The 19481-nt window shown below is 41.6% G+C and overlaps 1 protein-coding gene and 1 long non-coding RNA gene across 4 annotated transcripts in view; both read right to left on the reverse strand.

Moving 5' to 3' along the window:
• Nucleotides 1-19481, reverse strand: part of dip2a (disco-interacting protein 2 homolog A) — a 100649-nt gene that overhangs the window by 48981 nt on the left and 32187 nt on the right. The gene's annotated exons all lie outside the window — the stretch shown is intronic.
• On the reverse strand, nucleotides 2974-18527 carry LOC119500151. Its single transcript, XR_005209563.1, has 3 exons — nucleotides 18042-18527; nucleotides 16398-16417; nucleotides 2974-2984 (listed from the first exon to the last, which is right to left on the reverse strand). It is a non-coding gene; the product is annotated as an uncharacterized LOC119500151 (long non-coding RNA).

Here is a 19481-nt window from a genome sequence, read left to right on the forward strand (position 1 = left end):
CAAAATAAGTAATTTCATATCTCAATAATGATATATATCATGATATAGTATGTTTTCTGGTAATTAGGGATGCACCGATCCAACTTTTTCAGTCTCGATACCGATAGCGATACCTGGGTTTTGGGTATCGGCCGATACAGAGTACAGATCCAATACCAGTGTTTAATTAATAAGCTGTATGCCTCAAGGTGTGGAAGTGACTGGGATCATTTTTTTTATGTGACTTAACATTGCTTATATATATATATATATATATATATATATAGTAAAAAATCTTCAAAATTAACAGGAATTACTATTCAAGTGTAAACCTTTTGCAGCGATATCCGATCCGGTATCGGTGCATCCCTGGTAATCCAATAAATAAAAGTCTATGAACTAAATACATGGTAAAGCCTATTTTTGTATACTCCTGTGTGAATGAAATACTTGACAAATGAAAAGTACGGAGTATTTTCTCATTTAATTAAGAACTTTAGTGCAAAATGATCATAACAGATTTAAGTGAAATTATAGAGAGGAAATAAAGAGATATAGGTCCAGCCTATATCATGATAGAAATAATATAGAATAATATATATAATAGATATTTTTACATCATTTTGACAATATATATACTGTATATATCGTCATATTGCCCAGCCCTAATTTCAGCTCTAAAATGAATGATGGCAGTTCAATTTTACCAAAATCTCACAGAATCTGAGATCTGAATATACATTTTTAATTCACATATCGGACATTAATAAACATATCAATATTGTGATAATGCTGTGCTGATTAGTGCAATACTAATTGTGTCCTTAACAGCCACTGCTAATCAATAGTCCAAGACTCTTCTCTACCCTGAAATAAAACCCCTCCTGTCTTTGCCAGACTGCCACCCTCTCTTCCTCAGTGACAGCCAGCCGGAGAGGTGGCCCCACCCACACTTAATGTCAGTTCCTGAGCCAGGCTGACCCACAATGTGCCAACGCTGCTGCCAAGCCGTCTGCCCTTCAGCCACAGAAAACCACAGCTAAACATTCAGGCACGGCAGCTTTTTTTGCTCTCCAGGCTTGTGTGTGTGTTGCCTCCAACAAAAGCAGATGTAGCCAGCTGTCATTTAGCATTAGCTCTCCGGCATACAAAGGTTACGCATCTGGATTATTACCATAGACAGCCGCTGAACCTTGTCTTTTCCAGTGCATATTTGCAGTGGACAGTTTATCTGAGGACCAGACGAGACCTACAGTATTTCAGGTGTGTATTGCTGATTCTGCACTATTATTCCTCTAATTCTTCCAGCCTAGAGGAAATGGGCACACACACACACACACACACACACACACAACTTGTTCCTCACTTATGTCTGACAGATGCAGAAAATGTACCAGTTATTGCTGAGAAAAAGGAGCAGAGACATGAATAAGAGGGAATAAGAGAGGGATAGACCACAGATTCAACCACATGTCTAGCTTATTTGTCTGTCTACATGACATTAAAACACTAAAACTGCAGGAAAAAGTATGGTAAAAAGTACAGTGTGCAATGACCACATCATTAAATTGTTTTAACACACACAGACAGAGGCAGAATAACTCACATGCAGAAGTCAGGGAAGCAAGCAGAGCAGCGATGAGACGTCTTCAGCAGAGAGAGAGACAGAGAGAGAGGGATGGATGGAGGGAGATGAAGAGGAGGCCAGCGGTTGAACACACGCAGGCAGGCAGGTCAGTGGAGGCTAACCAGCTAACAGGCTAAACTCTAAAAGAAGTCCTGCTGTCATAAGTCAGGCCCTTCAGCATCCTTTGTTTCCCTTCATAGTGAGAGCAGGAGAATGAACGAACCCCATCTCCCTCATTCTGCCTTCCCATCACTCCCCTCCCTCTCTCAAACTCCCGACTCCCCCCCTCCTCTTCAATCGACTACCCCTGACTCCCCCTGCTCCTCCTCCTCCTCCTCCTCCCTCTCACTCTTTCCATCCCTCTCTCCTCACAGCTAAGGTCTCCACACAAAGCCAAACTAGGCTTCAGGATTAGGGTGTCAAAGCAGACCCCTGCCCCCCACCTTCCCACATACCAATCTCACACACACACACACACACACACACACACACACACACACACACACACTGTACAAGAACTATAGAAGAGGCTTCGTTAGCCTGTTACAACACGTTTATACAGGTCAAGTTACACAGCATGCAAACGCTGTTAAGAGGAAGCTTCCATACTGATGCAGGCAAACCACAGCATTAGAGTTAATGCTAACTACAACTTGACAAAGACCACAGCTGGAAAATAAAGACGCAGACATAATAACCACCTGGACAACCTGCCTGACAATACACCGGTACAGAAACACTACTCTGTGTTTAGACTGGTTGGAGTACGACAGCAGTCCCAGCAGGTTTATCACAAAAGTGTGTGTGTGTGTGTGTGTGTGTGTGTGTGCGTGTGTGTGTGTGTGTGTGTGTGTGTGTGTGTGCATTTCTGTTTCATTTTAGAAATTAGAAACCTATTTACCCTATGGCAGTAAGTTTTAATGAATAGCTGCATATAATTAGGCTCAATTATTACTCACGAGCACGCACGCTAATGGACCTGCACAAAGACTCAAGCAGCAAACGCCCACACACACAATAGATCATCTCCTCTATTTCTAAAGACATGTCACCTTGGACTAGCGGGTCAGTCACCTTCTTTATGTTGGCTTAAACTCACATGATAAGAGGCTATTCACATGTTAAACACCAGATAAACTGAAGTGGAAAAAGGAAACCTTGAAGTCCAATAGAAAAACCTGTCAATACTACCTTTTTGAACTTTCAATTAAAGATGAAATAATAAGTCGGTCAATTGGGTAGTCGAGCAACTAGTTTGATAATCGATTAATCATTTCAGTCATTTTTAAAGCAAAAATGACGAACGTTTGTTGGTTTCAGCTTCTCAAATGTAATAATTTGATGTTTTCTGTTCTGGGAAATTATTACGGGCATTTTTCTCTATTTCATTTTATCGACAAAACGATTAATCAATTAATCAGGAAAATTATCAGCAGGTTACTCAATAATGAAAATGATCGTTGCATCCCTACTTATAATGATCACATTTAATTTTACTTTTATTTTTTATAGCATTTTAAACTTAAGGGGAGACACTACAGGCAAAAACATTGTTTTTCGTGCATGTCAATTTTGAGATTTTGGGCTATTTTGCTTCCGTAACATATCTTCTTTCAGACTAATGGAAAGAAAGAAACCATCCAAAATAGATAGATAGAATAAATAGATTTCTCCTAAATTCACCAAAAATTACCATTAGATAATGCCTCATTGGCTTATTTAAACATAACATTTCAGAAAAGTTGTAATACAAAGTAGTAGTGTCTTCAAAATGTATGGAATTTTACAATACATATCTTTAAAGGCCGTTTTCTCAAAATGAGATTTTTCTCAGTCTGAGCCAGAAAACTCCACCTCAGTTACTCTTACATCCAACCTTCCAATTTCATTCCTATCTATATTCTGAAGGTTTGTACTGAGGGGGTTGTTCATATATCATTTATAGCCGGACTTATAGAATATTTTATTACTAAAAACAGGAGAGACAGTATTTTCTGATTTATGGAGTGATAAAAAGAGATATCCAAAAACCCCTCTGTAAAAACCTTTGACCTTAATATGTTAACAAAATGAAACAAAAATTTTGAACCTGGTTTTATCCAATGTTCAGATTTCTGTTCTTGAAATGCATGAAAATGATAATATATTTGATAAGACAATGCCTCATTTGCATATTTAAACTTAAATTTTCAGAATACTTTTAATACAAAAAATAATTGTCTTAAAGTAAATAATCAACTAGGGAAGTTTCATGGTGATATATTTTAGTTAAATTCTTTACCTAATTCACCTGGGGTGACCAGTATAGAGGAAACATGAGAGCTAAAATGAGGTCAGCAAACTTCAGAGACACCGAATAGAGTTTATCACGCAGGGATTTGCGCTTTATATAAAGATACATTTGTAATTCAACTCAGTGGTTGAGTTGGTAGAAAACATACTGTATAAATAATATGCCTCGTCTAATGTTAGAAGCTGTAGTGGACTGCAATACTGTATTATATTGATGTTTTTATATGTTGCCCTTCAACACCTCCAATTGAAGTAAAAAGACACGAAAATTATATTCAATTGCATCATATTGCTTAAGGTTTTCTATGTTTCTAGTCACTCAGAGTCTGTATTTACGCATTAGTCCTGGACCAGTTTCCATCACAGTTTGATTCCAGGCAAAACCATTTAAAGTCACACAGCGAATGTCGCTCCCAGCTGAACACAGCAGTGCAGTACCTTTCAATAAAGCCAAGAGATGTCATCTAACCTCTAGGCTATAACAAATACGTGAAGATGTATCCCTTTGTACAGCTCGAGTCACACTGAATGACATCAATGCACGTCTAGGATCATTTATGCGACACACATCCTACTGGAAGGTTAAAGACAGTCAGGGACGGGAGGAAAAAGGGTAAGTGTTGCAGAAAAGAGGGGCTGATTGAAGATGACAAGGAGCTTGACACTGAGAGCCAGCTGGAGGAACGGAGGGGGGGGCGACCGGAGGGGGCTTTAGGGAGAATTTAGAGACAGAAGGGGGGATGAGGAGAGAAAAGAGAGAGGAGGAAAAAAAGGATAAGGAATAAAGGAGGATATGATTAAAAGGTAATGACTTCCTCTTCCTTTCACTAGACACACACACACATGCTGATATCCCTTATCCTAAAGCACATGGCCGTCGCTCAGTCTCCATCCATCAACTGCTCCAATCACACCGTCGTATCGCTTTTAATTAAGTAGTGCCAACGAATTAGGGGACGCAACGAACCCTCCATTGCCACTTCGCTAATACACAACCCCCTCATCACATACGCGCGCACACACACACACACACACAGCCCAAAAAATCCCCCTCCGTCCCCCAGGCTCTGTATGGCTGGTGAGCAGACAGACAGCGTGAATAATAAGACATTAGATGCAGCGCTGCCTTACTCAGGGGGCCCTGCAGCTGTGCACTGATTTGGGGAGCAGACAAGAGGGGGGGGGGGCATAATTAACAGTCACAAATAAACACTGATATACTGTACGCACACACATCAAAGAAACACACACACATGTGCAATGTGTGCACCAGCTCTCACAAAGACACAGATGCAGAGCAAATACTAAAGCAGATGAGGGATCAGGCCGTTGCTCACACATGAAGACACACACTAACACAGGCTACAAACCTTACACACTGCTGTCACTGGTTGTGTCAAATGTGAAGGCTTGGCATCTTGGGTAAGAGTGAACTGCTCACCTGCATGTACGTGGTCTTTGTGAGGATCATTTTGAGTTTTAGACAGTGGCCTACCTCCGAGTCTGTAAAGTGAAGCCAACGCTGAAGTGACTAAAATTTGCATTCTTTCTAACAGCCAGCAGGGGGCGACTCCTCTGGTTGCAAAAAAAAGTCTGATTGTATAGAAGTCTATGAGAAAATGAGCCTACTTCACTCTTGATTTATTACCTCAGTAAACATTGTAAACATGAGTTTATGGTCTCAATTGCTAGTTTCAAGTCTTTTTCAATACAGCATGATGTTTATTTAGTAAATTATGATCACATTTAGAGTCAAATAGACCATAAAGCAGGGGATGCTTTAGGGTGTGGCTATTTTGTGATTGACAGGTCGGTACCATGGCGTTGTCCGGTCTGGGAGTTGTAAGCGTCTTTGTCTTACAACTTTAACCCTTTCACAGTGTGTTTTCAGTTCATGAAACATTTCCGTCAACTGAAAAAGCCTTATTCAGAGTTCAGTTGAACTTAGCTCCACCCTCTCGTGTCATTTCTGGTTGCAAATAACCAACATGGCAACGGACAACAACCAAGCTGACGACGGCAAAAATGCCAAACCTGAGACTTCACAACGGCAGTCCACAAACCAATGAGTGACATCACGGTGACTACGTCCACTTCTTATATGCAGTCTATCGTTTTAGACCTAGAATAATGACATTTTGGAAAAGTGGGGACATTTTGGCAGTCCACATTTAATCAGAGGGCTGTTTGAGGGTTAGGACTTGATTTTAGGTTAAGTTTTGGGGTTAATTATGATGGTTCAAGTTAGGATAATGGGCCCGGGAACGCATCGTGTCAATGGGTATCCTCATAAATCCTCTAAATATGTTAGTGTGAGAGACAGCAAGAAAGAGAGAGAGAGAGAGAGACCTGGCTGCAGTCCAAACTGAGCTGCACAGTAACTGAGCGATGTGCTGCTATTCTGGCTCTCGGCCAGAATTTCATGATGTGTAAACATGTGTCTCACCTACACGGACAGCAGCAGAACCCGTCCTATCCAACATCAGTGATTCTGTACACGTGGCTCAATGTATGAAAGCACCCAGACCAAATCACAACGAAGAAAGAGCACTAGTGCAGAAAACAATAGGCCTAACCTGTAATACTGTTGAGCTCATCAGATATACAGCATCTTTTTAGTCTTTCGCACATTTTCTTTTACTATTTAAACCTGCTTGAGAAATAAGAGAAGTGCGATGCAAAAATGGTATTTCAGTCTCTCTCATTGTCGGAGTCCTTTCATGTCGCCTATGTGTTAGTGTGTGTGTCTCTACAGAGTATGTGTGTGTGTGATTTGTGGAGCAAGACATCTGTGTGACAGGCGTGACCAGTGTGGGAGCCTTAGAGCAAAGACATGAAACACAAGAATCTGTTCACAGCCAACAAGCACAACTCTGCCTTCAGCTATAATGGACTAACTACTGTATTTCACATGTTTGGCGTACGAGTGCCAACCTTACTGTACTCCCTGATGGCATGCATGTAAATCAGCTCGGCTGGTGGTGACAGCTTCTACGTCTCTCTTGAGCTGTAGGAAAAAAACACGTGTGCTACTGTCATTTGGCCAACACATCCACGGCGCTGACGGTGAGCAGAGCTGCAGTGATCAGCACAAAAAGGAGGACTAGTGTCTAACTAGCTGCTAATGAATAGCTCAGTCTAAAACTGGAGCTCCATCCAGCTTTGAAAACGGATTCTTGTGTGTGTTCAGCAGCTTTCACTTAAGCTGGAAGCAGCCTTCACACACAGCGATCGACCCCCACTGTTAGGTGACATGATTAGGAGGCTGAAATCAGACTATGAACTAGGTTGTTATGTTCCTCATTGTGAGCAGTTTTGAGAAGTAAGAAATCAAGTCAAACAAAGTCAAACTCAATCCTCCATTCACGGCATCACAGCTCTATTCTCAAACTCAACAAGCTAATTTGTCGCCATTCAAAAAGAGTTTAAAACACAGAATGGTCTACCCTGATGGGAAATCTTGTGCCATTGTCCAGATGCTATTCAACGTGCTCAGCCACACATACAGAGTTTTACATTCCTCAGAGGACCTGTTAAATAACCTGAGCAGGAAACTAAAAGGCTCTGATTAATAAAGGGATGAAAATTACACTTGTTTGTTAAATGTAGTCTTCTCTGCATAAGATAAATATGGGTCAAAAGTCAGCCAGATTATCATTACTTCCCTTTTTGTCCTCCATATAAAACCTTACAGACACAGAGACAATAATTTAAAAAATAACATAAAGCCCTTATGAAGAACTTACTGACGGCTACCACCTACTTGGCGGCTTCCAGCGTTTACTTTTGTGGAGATAAACCCTGCGTCCCTGGTGTTTGAGTGTCCCATCTGAAGCTCACTTCTCTGTACGGTCTCAGAGGATGTGGAGAGATTTATTGTCTCCCTCTTTGCCCGGTTATTACCATATGAATGACCATGTTTTCACCGGTCTGACACAGGCTTAGCCATTAAGCTCCTTGCATATACACACACACTCACACATAAACACCTATGTGCTATAGTGAGGGATAGCGGGGTAGGGGGAGAGAGAGCCGGGTGTGTTTTGCATGAAAACAGCTAAACATCTACACATGGGCAGCGTGGCAATCCAATTAAAGGGTGCACACACAGACACTAGCGATGCAGGCTATCGGCCCCCAACTGTGCGTTTGTGTATCCATATCTATATGTCAGCAGCCAGGGCTAACTAGCTCTCCTCCAAAAGTCTAACAAGCCATACGGCAAAGTCTTTTGTTCCTCGCCTGTGATTCATGACCGGGGTCTTGGAGACGAGCCCAGCATCAGTGTGCGATTACATGAAAGCCTGTGTGTGTGTGTGTGCGCCTGTGTTTACCCTTTTCATCACATCACATACTATAGGACCATTATTTCTTGTCATCGCGGCTAATGTGAAATTGTATGTTTCCAAATATATACACATAACTCTTTAGAGACAGCAAGAGAAAGCGTGGTTATCCAGGTGAGAGAGGATCAACACAGCATAAGTGCAGGTCAACAGCACAAAGCAGGTGGTCACACAATGGAGGACATAACACATCTGTGTAGCAATGGAGTCTGCAATACATGGTCCAAGAACCGAACTGAATGGTGACAGCACTGTTGGCAAACAGCACTGTTATCAGTGTGATAAGAGTGGTGAAGCAAGAGAGAGAGAGAGCGGTGGCGGCGGCGACGGACGTGAGTAATGTTATCGACTCCGGCCCAAGCAGGAAAAGTTAGGTTTGTCCGTTCTGGGCTACTTTAGAAACATGGCGGGGCAACACGGTGGACTCCGGGAAGAGGACCTGCTCACTAGATATAAACAGCTCATTCTAAGGTAACAAAAACACAACGATTCTTATTTTTGACTGATTATACACTAAAGAAAACATACTTATAATATTATATTCCATTTCTGCCAATAGATCCTCGAAATGCTACACACTGATCCTTAGTCTATAAAATGTCAGAAAATGGAGAAAAATAACCACCACAATTCCCAGAGCTCAGGGCGATGTCTTCAAATTGCTTATTTTATCTGACAAATGGTACAAATCTCAAAGGAATTACATATACACAGTGACAAAAAGGAACAAAGCAATTCTTCACATTTTATAAGAAACAACAACAGCACTATCACAGGTACAGTACAAGGTTTTTACTGTGAGTTTGGGGTGTCTTACGGTCTTTTACTCACATACACAGATACAATAAAACTCGCTGGTGGTCGACTGCAATTCTCTCTCTTTCTATAACACACACACAAACAAACAGTACAACAGGCCGAACTCACCAGGCTCTGGACAGGATGACCACAAGCCTCACCTCCTACCAAACACCATCTGTTCCTCTCTTTCCATTTCCCTTCCTCTCTCTGCATCACAAACCCACCGCTCCAACACCCACAAACATACAGTCGAGTATAGTAACCATGGGTTTCTATAAGTGGTGTCATATATGAATCAAACTTGAACATCAACCTTGTTACTTGTTTCCTAAAAACCTTTCAAGAACCTGGAAGTTTAAATATTTTTCATGACATCTGCATCTACACCAGCATTTCCTCAGTGTAAAAATGTAAAGCTCCCATCACTTTACAGCAAACTAACACCTTAACAAAGCACTCTTTTCCTCCCTTGTTCTTACTCTCCCATGGTTATTTTTTCTCCTCTTCCTCCTTATTGTTTCTCCTCCCTTCTTTCTGCCCTTCTCCTCTTGCTCTACTTGATTTTTTACATCATTCAGCATCAAAGCTGTGTTCACCCTCCTCCACAGATTTTATGCCAAAGTATAAAGTTTTAATAATGTAAAAATTCAGAAGAAAATTCAAATTGAAAAAGCTACACAACCCTTAAAAACCTTTGTCATGTGCTCCCACAGGGATATGTGTGTCTGTGTGTGTGTATGCGAGTATATGCACATTCTTACACACTTTCCAGCGCATGTATGCATGCGATTGCTCATCTATAATTCAGCAGCGTGGCACTTTCACTTTCTCCACCAAGCAACCGTCTGAACTGTGCTCCTCTGGCTGCGCCCGAGCAATTAAGTGGAGAGGTGATAGCGCTCTCAAGGCCGGACTTAAGCCTTTTAAATTTTAACACCACAGCTCAATGCTGCCCTAGCCCGTGTTAACAAGACCAGGGCTGTCTGGGACATATGGTTGTCCTCAGACAAGATATTTATTACTGAACATATACTGACAGTCAGCAGAGTCGCGTTTATTGACAACAGCAGATGTTTTGTGGTGTTTTTTGTTAACAATTTGACATCCTTATGTGGACATGAATTACTATTTTTTGGGATTATATTTGGATTATCACTTGGTTTAAAGGAAGGAAAGTGGGTGTGTGATAGAGGGAGAGAATCCACCCTCTCACCACATTACTAGACTGGTTCCTGCAGCGTTAAACCACCAGTATATATGCCACACACGTACACCTATAGCAAACAAATGGTTAAACTTAGATACAGACACATAGAGCTGCAACGAATAGTCGATCAACAGAAAAATAATTAGCATCTATTTTATTTGCATGCAAAATTGACAGAAAATGCTGTTTTCAGCCTCTCAAATATGGAGATTTCCTGCTTTTCTCTGTCTTATATCATATTAAACCAAATATCTTTGGGTTTTGAACTGACAAAACAAGACATTTAAAGACATTACCTTGGACTATGAGACACTGGGATGGACATTTTTTAATATTTTCGGACATTTTATAGACCAAACGATTAATCGATTAATCCACAAAATAATGGCCAACTCTTTTGATAATCGATTAATCGTTAAAAGTACATTTTCATGCAAAAATGGCAGAAAATGCTGTTTTTGGCCTCTCAAATATGAAGATTTCCTGCTTTTCTCTGTTTTATATCATATCATATTAAACTGAATATCTTTGGGTTTTGGAATGACAAGACATGGACTTAAAGCCACTGGGATGGATATTTTTTTTACTATTTTCTGACATTTTATAGACCGATTGATTGATTAATCTTCAAAATAATCTGCAGATTAATTGATAATGAAAATGATCGTTAGTTGCAGCCCTACAGATACATGCCCGCTCACCCAAACTCTCATCAGGAGAGCAGAGGCAGCACAAGGACACGGTCCAGCTGGAGCACATGTGCAGAGCTCCTGTTCTAATGAGTCCATTAGTCAGTGGCACAGCAACCACAACTGCTACCACACACACAGAGGCAGACACACATACACATGCAAATACACACACATTCCTGTTTTGCATATTCACAAAATAAGGCGTCCTCTCTGCCCCTGAGCTACAATCAGACCCACATCAACATGACACATTCATTTTGCTGTGATAAATTGACGCTCCACACACAACATGATAACGGTGGGAATAGCGCTCCTGTCAAACAGGCTTATCTTGTTACAAGATAGCATCTCGCCCAACCCCACCGGAGTGCACGGCGACAGTAAAACAGTGGTGGGCTTTTGTCTGATCTGTCCAACAGAGGGTGCTAGAGCGACACCACCACACCGTCACCTCTCTGACCGCCTTGTCCTTCATCTCATCTAGCCTTGTCTCCTTGTACTCCTCTTCTTCTCCTCTTTCTCTGCACACACTGCACAGGACTATATAAGAGTTTCTTGTTTGTTTTTACATGTTAAATGACTCTTTTTCCCATCCTGAGCTCCAAAATTCCAGTCTGTCCAGTCTCTTGCATAAAATATATAAGAATCATTTTTCAATTAAAGTATAACCGTGCAAACTCTCATGGATAACACCCCATTACACCACTATTTGAGACCATTAACAGCATAATTCCACTATGGCCCCGGGCGCCTCTGGGCTCTGTAACGAGTGTGTGAGTCAAACTCTATCTGAGCACCAGCAGCTTCCACACACAGTCTGATACTCTCATATATATATATAGATTGACAGATTGAGCTGCAGCATGGAGGTAAACCTTGGCTTCAAAGTGTGTATGCATGAGAAGTGGCAGCACTTAGCCTGAGCTCATCCATCACAGTGCTTGTGTCCTGTGTGTGTGTTTGTGTGTATGTGTGTGAGCCTGTGTGTGTGTGTGTGTTTTCTAATGAGTGTGCTCTTAATGAGGCTGAGCTCTGTGTGATCAGCTCTCTTCAACAAAAGGCCAAGCTATAAAAAAACAATTACTTTACTTTCACTTTCAGCAGCACAAGCAAAGAGCTATTCTTACATTAAATATCAACTCAGCCAAGTAGTAGTAGTATCCCTCATCTTTCCATATGGGTTTATGTTTACATCAGTGTGTTTAAAGCTGGGCTGCACTATGATAATCTCTATTATTTTAAGAGCTATAATCTATTAATCTATGGGTGATCTGCAGCAGGGAGAAGAGCAGATAGCTCTGTTAAAGCTGCGCAAGCCATGTGTTACTGTATAATAACAGAACATGTGTTAAGACATTTTCTATCTGTATCAGGAATAGGGCTGTCATGGACCAAAGTAGTACTTAGTCGACTAAGACGATTTTGTCAACTAATCGATTAGTTTATCGACAGATCTGTAAAACTGAGTTTCTCCACAGAGCATCACACAAAAGCATCACTTTAAATCTTGTGAGCACATCTCTGGTAAACACAAGTGTCTTGGAAATAAGTCATTCAGCATGAAAAAAGCATAAAAACGTCTAATTGGCTTAAGAAATCCTAATCGACTAATCGACTAGGAGGAGACAGCCCTAATCAGGATTTATTTGTTCATTAAAGTTACAGCAATAGTTCATGAGAAAAATAGTAAAAATGCTATAAAAAAAATGCAATGTTGAGAAATCATTAGAAAAATTCCTGCATCTGCACCACAAACTACCGGCCTGTTCTTTTATGACCTCCTAACAAACAGACAGACAAGTAAACAGTGGTAATAAATGTTACAGCATTGTGAATATGCCAATATTATGATTGTTATTGCAACCAGGGTTGGAAATTAGCACCAGCCACCAGCCAAATGCTGGGAAGATATGCAAGTGCCAACTAGATTTGCTTCACTCACCAGCCAAAAAACAATGGTAATCTATTGAGAGGCTGGTAGATTTTGTAATATACAAGCCACGGTGGCATGTGGACAAAAAAGCTAATTTCAAACACTGCAACTGTGCATTGTTTATTTAGATCCCTGACTAAATACATAGAGTATACTCCATGTATTTTTGTTTTGATAGTGACTTTATGAGCCCATTGCATTGATTGCAACACATGGAGCAGATATTGATCTCAAAAGCAGTTCCCTAGAAATGTGCCATGTGTCTTTATGCGTTACGAGAGTGCTGAGAATGCAGATGCGGGCCATTGCAAGCAGAGAGAGGAGGGTGAGAGAAGGGAGGAAGGAAGGGGTGCAACGGTGAGTGACAGATGTCTACTGTACCTATGAGAGAGAGAGTGATGCCAGCCTTTGCTGTGACCTACACCTCAAAGGGATTTACAATGTTAATGGAAGTGCACAGCTCCCTTCAGGCTGAACTAATCTGTGCAGCGACACTGGACATTTACCTTCTACCCTCTGGCTGAAGGTCACCACTGCCTGAACAGGGACAAGAGCGTAGGAGTTTGTGTGCGTAGGCCTACCTCTGTTTATATGCATGTGAGGGAATGGCTCTGCAGGTTTGTGTGTGTCTTTTGGTCATGTAGCATGATGTCTGCTGACTGTATTGTCGTTAGGCTCATACACACCAAGCCGACATCAAAGAACTAGCGGCGATGAAGGCCGACTGTTGCGTCGCCACACGTTGCCTTTGTCTTGGCCGACAAGTTGCATTTGAACACACCGCAAAGACTACGGCCAACTACCACATACGTTCTGCGTCTGCGTGAGAGGAAATAACTCTCCAAACAAGCAGAAACAAGAACACCTAATAGACGACGGATATACAAGCCGTTGTTATGATACGCACATGAAACAAAGCAGCGTCTGCCAACCATTTTCACACCACTCTCACTCACCACTTAGCTTCATCCCAGGCGGGAAATGTTGTTGTGAAAATATCCGTGTATTGGAATGATCAGATGAGATGAAGATGCAAAATGAGAAGAGCCTTCTGTGTGTGTCCTCTTGACTTTACTTGTTGGCTTGCTTTCCTCATGTCCGTTTCTCTTCTTGTGCACTGATTCGTTTAAGCTGAACACCCAATCAGAGTGAATTCTCTCACCGACGGGCTCCGCCACCGATTCAACACGCTGAATTGGCCAAAAAAACTCCGACACGGGCAGACTAGAGCCGACGGTGCGAGACACACCTCACAAACTAGGCCGACGGACGCTCACAGACGGCCCCGAACTGTCTGACAGCCGACCGTCGGCTTGGTGTGTCAGGGCCTTTAGCAGAGCGGAGGGTGCAGCCCTGACCTGACAGGAACAGGGGCCTCATCACTGGTGAGTCACCAACAACCCAACCCACTAAAGACAACTGGACAAAGGTAACTTCAATGTATCAGTATGCAACTATATTGAAAGAAAACCGATATCAGATAAACTAGTCTACATGCTGCTCTCCTTTTCTGAGCTTCACTGTAAATGAACTGAATTCAAAAGAGCACATTTAACATTCCAAACTGTCCCTCGTTTGAAGCATGACAGAGCAGCAGGAAATTTGATAGAGGCATGTCATTGTAAAGACCCATAGTTAGGCCTGCTATACAATCCTAGCTGGAGGGAGATATTATGTGGCACAAAGTTCAGCGCCTATTAAAATACAGTAGATGCCATACAGTGCCTCTCAGACAGTGCTGCCTGTTTTGTATATATTTCGTGGCTTCATGGCGTTTCCTGGAAAATAGGAAGCTCCTCTAAAAATAGTTGCGAAGATGGAAAGTAAGAAAGTTGCAAATTATAGCCTTGTTAGTCCTCAAACAGAGCTTTAATTCATCCTCCCGCAGCCTACAGTAACAATGCCTCGTATACATTTCACCGCCATTTGTCCATACATTCCACTAAGTATGACACAATTCCTTATATGGGCCGTTACTTTTTCCACACTCTCTTCGCCAGATAAGAAGCAGTGTGTCTCCACGCCGCTCTGGATCCTCCCCTGAGGGTACCTGGCCTTGGCATGAAATGCCGCGACTGGGCAAATGACTGCTACAAGAGGGGGAGACGTGTCTTTGATGTCTTTGGGCTGGTGGGATTCACTCGGAGAGAGAGAGAGAGGGTGAGAAAACGGAGGGAAGGAGCAGGAAAGGGAAGAGATGACAAAGAGAGAGTAAAGGGGAAAGATATTGATTGAACAATGGAGAGGAGAGAGAGAATACAAATAAAGGAAGAGAGGGAGCGAGTAGGTGGACAGGAAAAAGAGGAGGGGGGCGTGCGCTTTGAAGTTACAAGCCGAGCAAAGACCTGCCTCCCAAGAGTAACGCCGGGGGAGGGTTAGAGTCTGCAATCGTAAAGAGAGGATGGTTGGGGGAAAGGTGATGAATCATGATGGGCTGGATAGTGGACCTCTCTCAGTCTCCATATTTCTGTTTGTCTCCGTGCGACATGTTTTATCTGTTTAAAAGACATAAAACAAGGAAGCAGGGGCAAAAAACCTGAACAACTTTGATGTCTTTACTACATTTACTTGCTTGACCATCTGCATTAAGACTGCTTTCTCTTTGCTGTTTTTTCATTGGCAGCATGTGAGTGTGATTCAGCCGGGCCAGCAGTGGTGATTTAAAAGCAAGGCTTTCAGCATCTGCAGCGCTAGTCCAGAGCGTCCTGCCGTCCAAGATTGTCTGTCCCAAGCAAAGGTCACCATGGTGACAGCAGCAGCAGTGCTCGCCAGGGTCGTCTAACACGGGGAGTGAATGCACTAAAAAAGATTGATTGTTCCACTTTCACTGAGAAAAATAACACCAAATTAACAGAAACTAGACCAAACGAGCGCAGTGTCTTCTTTGCAAATTTGTCCCGAAAAGGAAAGAAAACTAGTAGGGCTGACCTGAATGCTTCGAAGCATCGACTGTTGCCATGGTAATCGACCTCCAAATCAGTATTCGAATGCTTCGTTTTTTTGTTTTTTTATATGTAAGTGTAATAATAATGTATAAATCCAAAATAGCCCATGAAATATTGTTCATTATTCATAGTCAACATTATTTATTATTAGTTATTCTCAGATGGATATCGCTGTTTATTACACGACTTTGTTGAATACTCAATTCTGATTGGTCAATCACGACGTTCTACGGTCTGTTATTTCTTTGTAGCAGACCGTTGCTATGTATAACAGACTGTTGCTATGATCGCAGTCCTGATCTCGGACTCTGGCGAACCGTTTTTGTGTCAAATTATTGATTTCTTAAGTAAGTAGCTGTGTAATAAGCGGGATAATGTACAGCTAGAGATTCATTGTTGTGAAATAAACCCCTTCAGGGCGAAGACCCCTCTGCTTCGCGTCGAGGTGCGGCATCGCCCTGTCGGTGTTTATTTCACAACAATGACCGGCTCTCTGTACATTATCCCTTACTATGTGTAGAGGTGCGTGTGTGTACAGTAGGGCGGCCCGGGCACTGTCCCAAAGCTTTGAATACCTTTGAATACCTTTGAATACCTTTGAATATTTCTCACCGAAGCTTCAAAACCCCAAAAAATGGTATTCGGAATAGCCCTAAAAACTAGCCATCGACTATTGAGAAACTTGATAGATCTGACTATAGGAGAAAAAGGACATGGAGACAAAATAAACAGACGCAGGTCGAGCCCTGACAGATAGGGTGATGGAAAATGACAGGCAGGCCTGAGAGGGGGAGCAGGGAAAGAAAGAGCACTTTATCTTTCCTTCACACTCCTTACAGTTGCCAGGCACTTCCTGTTCCATTGTGTGTAGGATGCTGGCTGTACGTACAGGAAGTGGGCTCTTTGTTTCCTCCCTCCTTCCTGTTGGTGTCGAGCACACTGAAGAGAGGAATGTGTGTGGATCTGGGGAGGGAGGGGACAACACACGCTGTGTTTGCATGTAACCAGGAAGGAGCTCCTGGTGGAGACCTTTACACTTAGAAACACAGAGTGTAGGGCTTCGCTTCAACAAACAGGAGGAGGCTTGTTCAGTAGATGCACAGATGGTGGCGATACCAGATACTTAATATACAGACATTTAACGCAGGCAGACGGCCACATGCCGAACATTAAAGCTGGTCTGATTAGACACCTGATCCTTCCTGATTAATTTGATCAGTTTCATGACTCATCAGGGAACGGAATAAATCATCAATGGCAGTTACAACATATGTCATGTCAGCCAACTCTATTTACCACTCTCTATTGATTCACGCCTACACAATAGCCTCTGGAAGAGGGGAGCTCTCTTTGGCTTGAAATAGCACATCCATCCTCCTCTTAATACCCTGCACGGCTGATTGCCAAGAAAAGAGGGAATTTATCACGACGCTCCATCAAAAAAAAAAGATTAAAAGCTATTAAATATGTGGCCCTAAATGTTTCAGTGTAGACACAGAAACAACATGCAAGGATGCTCAGCTCACTTCTCTCTTCACCGAGGGTAAACAACGTTAGTCAGTAGATCCTGTTAACAGAGATCACTCAATAGTCTGTCACATACTTCAGCAATTTCCTTCTCGCATCAAATTCAAGGTACTTGTACTTTACTTGAGTATTTCCATTTTATACTGCTTTATACTTATACTATACTACATCTCAGAGTCAAATATTGTACTTTTTAGTCCACTAGATTTATCTGACAGCTTTAGTTACTTAAAAAAATTAAGATTATTGCATACCAAACATATGAAAAGCTTATAAAACATAATGTTTTGTTATAAATTACAGTAGTTTATACAAGTACAGCTGAAATGATTAGTCGATTAATCAATTAGTCTGTTGACAGAAAGTTAATTAGAAACTATTTTACTAATTAAGTAATTTTTCATGCCAAAACATTTCATGGTTCCAGCTTCACGAACGTGAGGATTTGCTGCTTTTCCTTTATTGATCATTTTGATATTTTTGAGGTTTGTACTACTTTTTTACAAACCAAACAATCGATTCATAATGAGACAATAATCAGCAGATTAATCCATTATGAAATAGTCATTAGTTAATAGTTCAAAATGAGCTCCACCTTAAGCAACTACAACAGGAAAATCCTGCTTCTACATTAATGCATGAGTAATAATCTAATGATGTAATTACTATAACAGTCAGAGGACAATTTCTACTTTTAACACTAAGTATATTTTTCTGATTATACTTACATTCTTTTACTAAAGTAACATTTTCAATGCAGGACTTTTACTTGTAATAAAGTATTTTTACAATGTGGTTTTAGTACTTTTACTTGAGTAAAGGATCTGAATACTTCCTCAACCACTGGATGTTTTAAATGGAAAACACTCAACTCGGCTCAGAGTCAGGAATCTGTGTGGTTTTTAAAGAATCTGTTGGATTTCAGCGTAATTTCACACTTTCACACTCCATTTACACCTGATTACGCAATCTGTAAATCTGTCAGCAATCAGCAAAGTGAGAACTTGTTCAAACCAACATGCGGCATGGCAAATAGGTCATACCTTTATTTACAATATGCTTTATTTGCTGCATTATCTTATTTTTGTTCTACCGCTCTATTAACTATAGCTGTGCTATTTGTTGTATTCTGATACATGCTCCTCTTCACCACTGCAATGCCCCACTTTCATTTTAATTATTCAGAGACAAGGCTTTGCACTCAACTGTGTGGAGTGCACCTTAAAAGTCGATAACAGTTTTGTTTTTTTTGCAAGTCACAGTAAAAATTTGCATTTCATTTTTATGACAAATCTGTACAGTCTCTTTAAATAACAGAAAGTAAAGCAGAGAGAGAGAGAGAGAGAGAGGTCAACATGCTGCTATAGACACCCAGAGAAACTAGTTCCACTGGACGGACAGGTCCGAGAAGAGAGAAAGAGACGGAAAGATGAGGACAGCGAGGGAAACGGAGCAGGGAGGCGGGCGGCGTGAGAGCGGCTGTCGGAAAGATTGATTTAAAGAGAGCAGAGTAACGACAGCCCGGCGTCATCTAATCAGACCCTTGTTTCACAAGGCTGGCAGAGCGGGGCGAGAGTGTGTGTTCGTCTGCATGGTAAATTCTCTGAAGGGGGAAATAAAAAGAAATACAAGCGAAAGGAGGAGGTGAGAGGAAACCTGGCGTTGTGTTGTGCTGTCAGATGTCACTGTGAGTTCGAGGATCTGCCACATCTCTGAGTAGCAATAAGATTAATGGAGGATGCAGAAGGAGAAGCAATAACTTTTAAAATCGATTAAGTTTTAGATTAGAGGGTGCTTCTCTGACTATTTCCTCCATCTTTCTGTTTCCTCAAGCCCAAAAGGTCAAAGTCCCAGAAAACAAAAGTTTAGTTTTATTTAATTTAGTTGTAATTTCATTCATTCCAAAATTTACATTCACATTTAAATGACACGTGTTTCAGCACCAAATCATCCCGATGCCAGAAGGGGACGAGGTAATTACAGTTGAGCTGACCGCCACCCGTCAGCACTATTGTGTCCATCTCCACCCCAAAACCTTACAGTGTGACACACATCCAGTACTGTTATTTCCTCCCTCAAAGCAAATAGTAACAGAACAAATAAGATGAACCACCCCTCCTCTGACAGGCTTT

Source organism: Sebastes umbrosus, chromosome 13 (assembly GCF_015220745.1).
Source record: "Sebastes umbrosus isolate fSebUmb1 chromosome 13, fSebUmb1.pri, whole genome shotgun sequence".
In the NCBI taxonomy this organism is placed as follows: Eukaryota; Metazoa; Chordata; class Actinopteri; order Perciformes; family Sebastidae; genus Sebastes; species Sebastes umbrosus.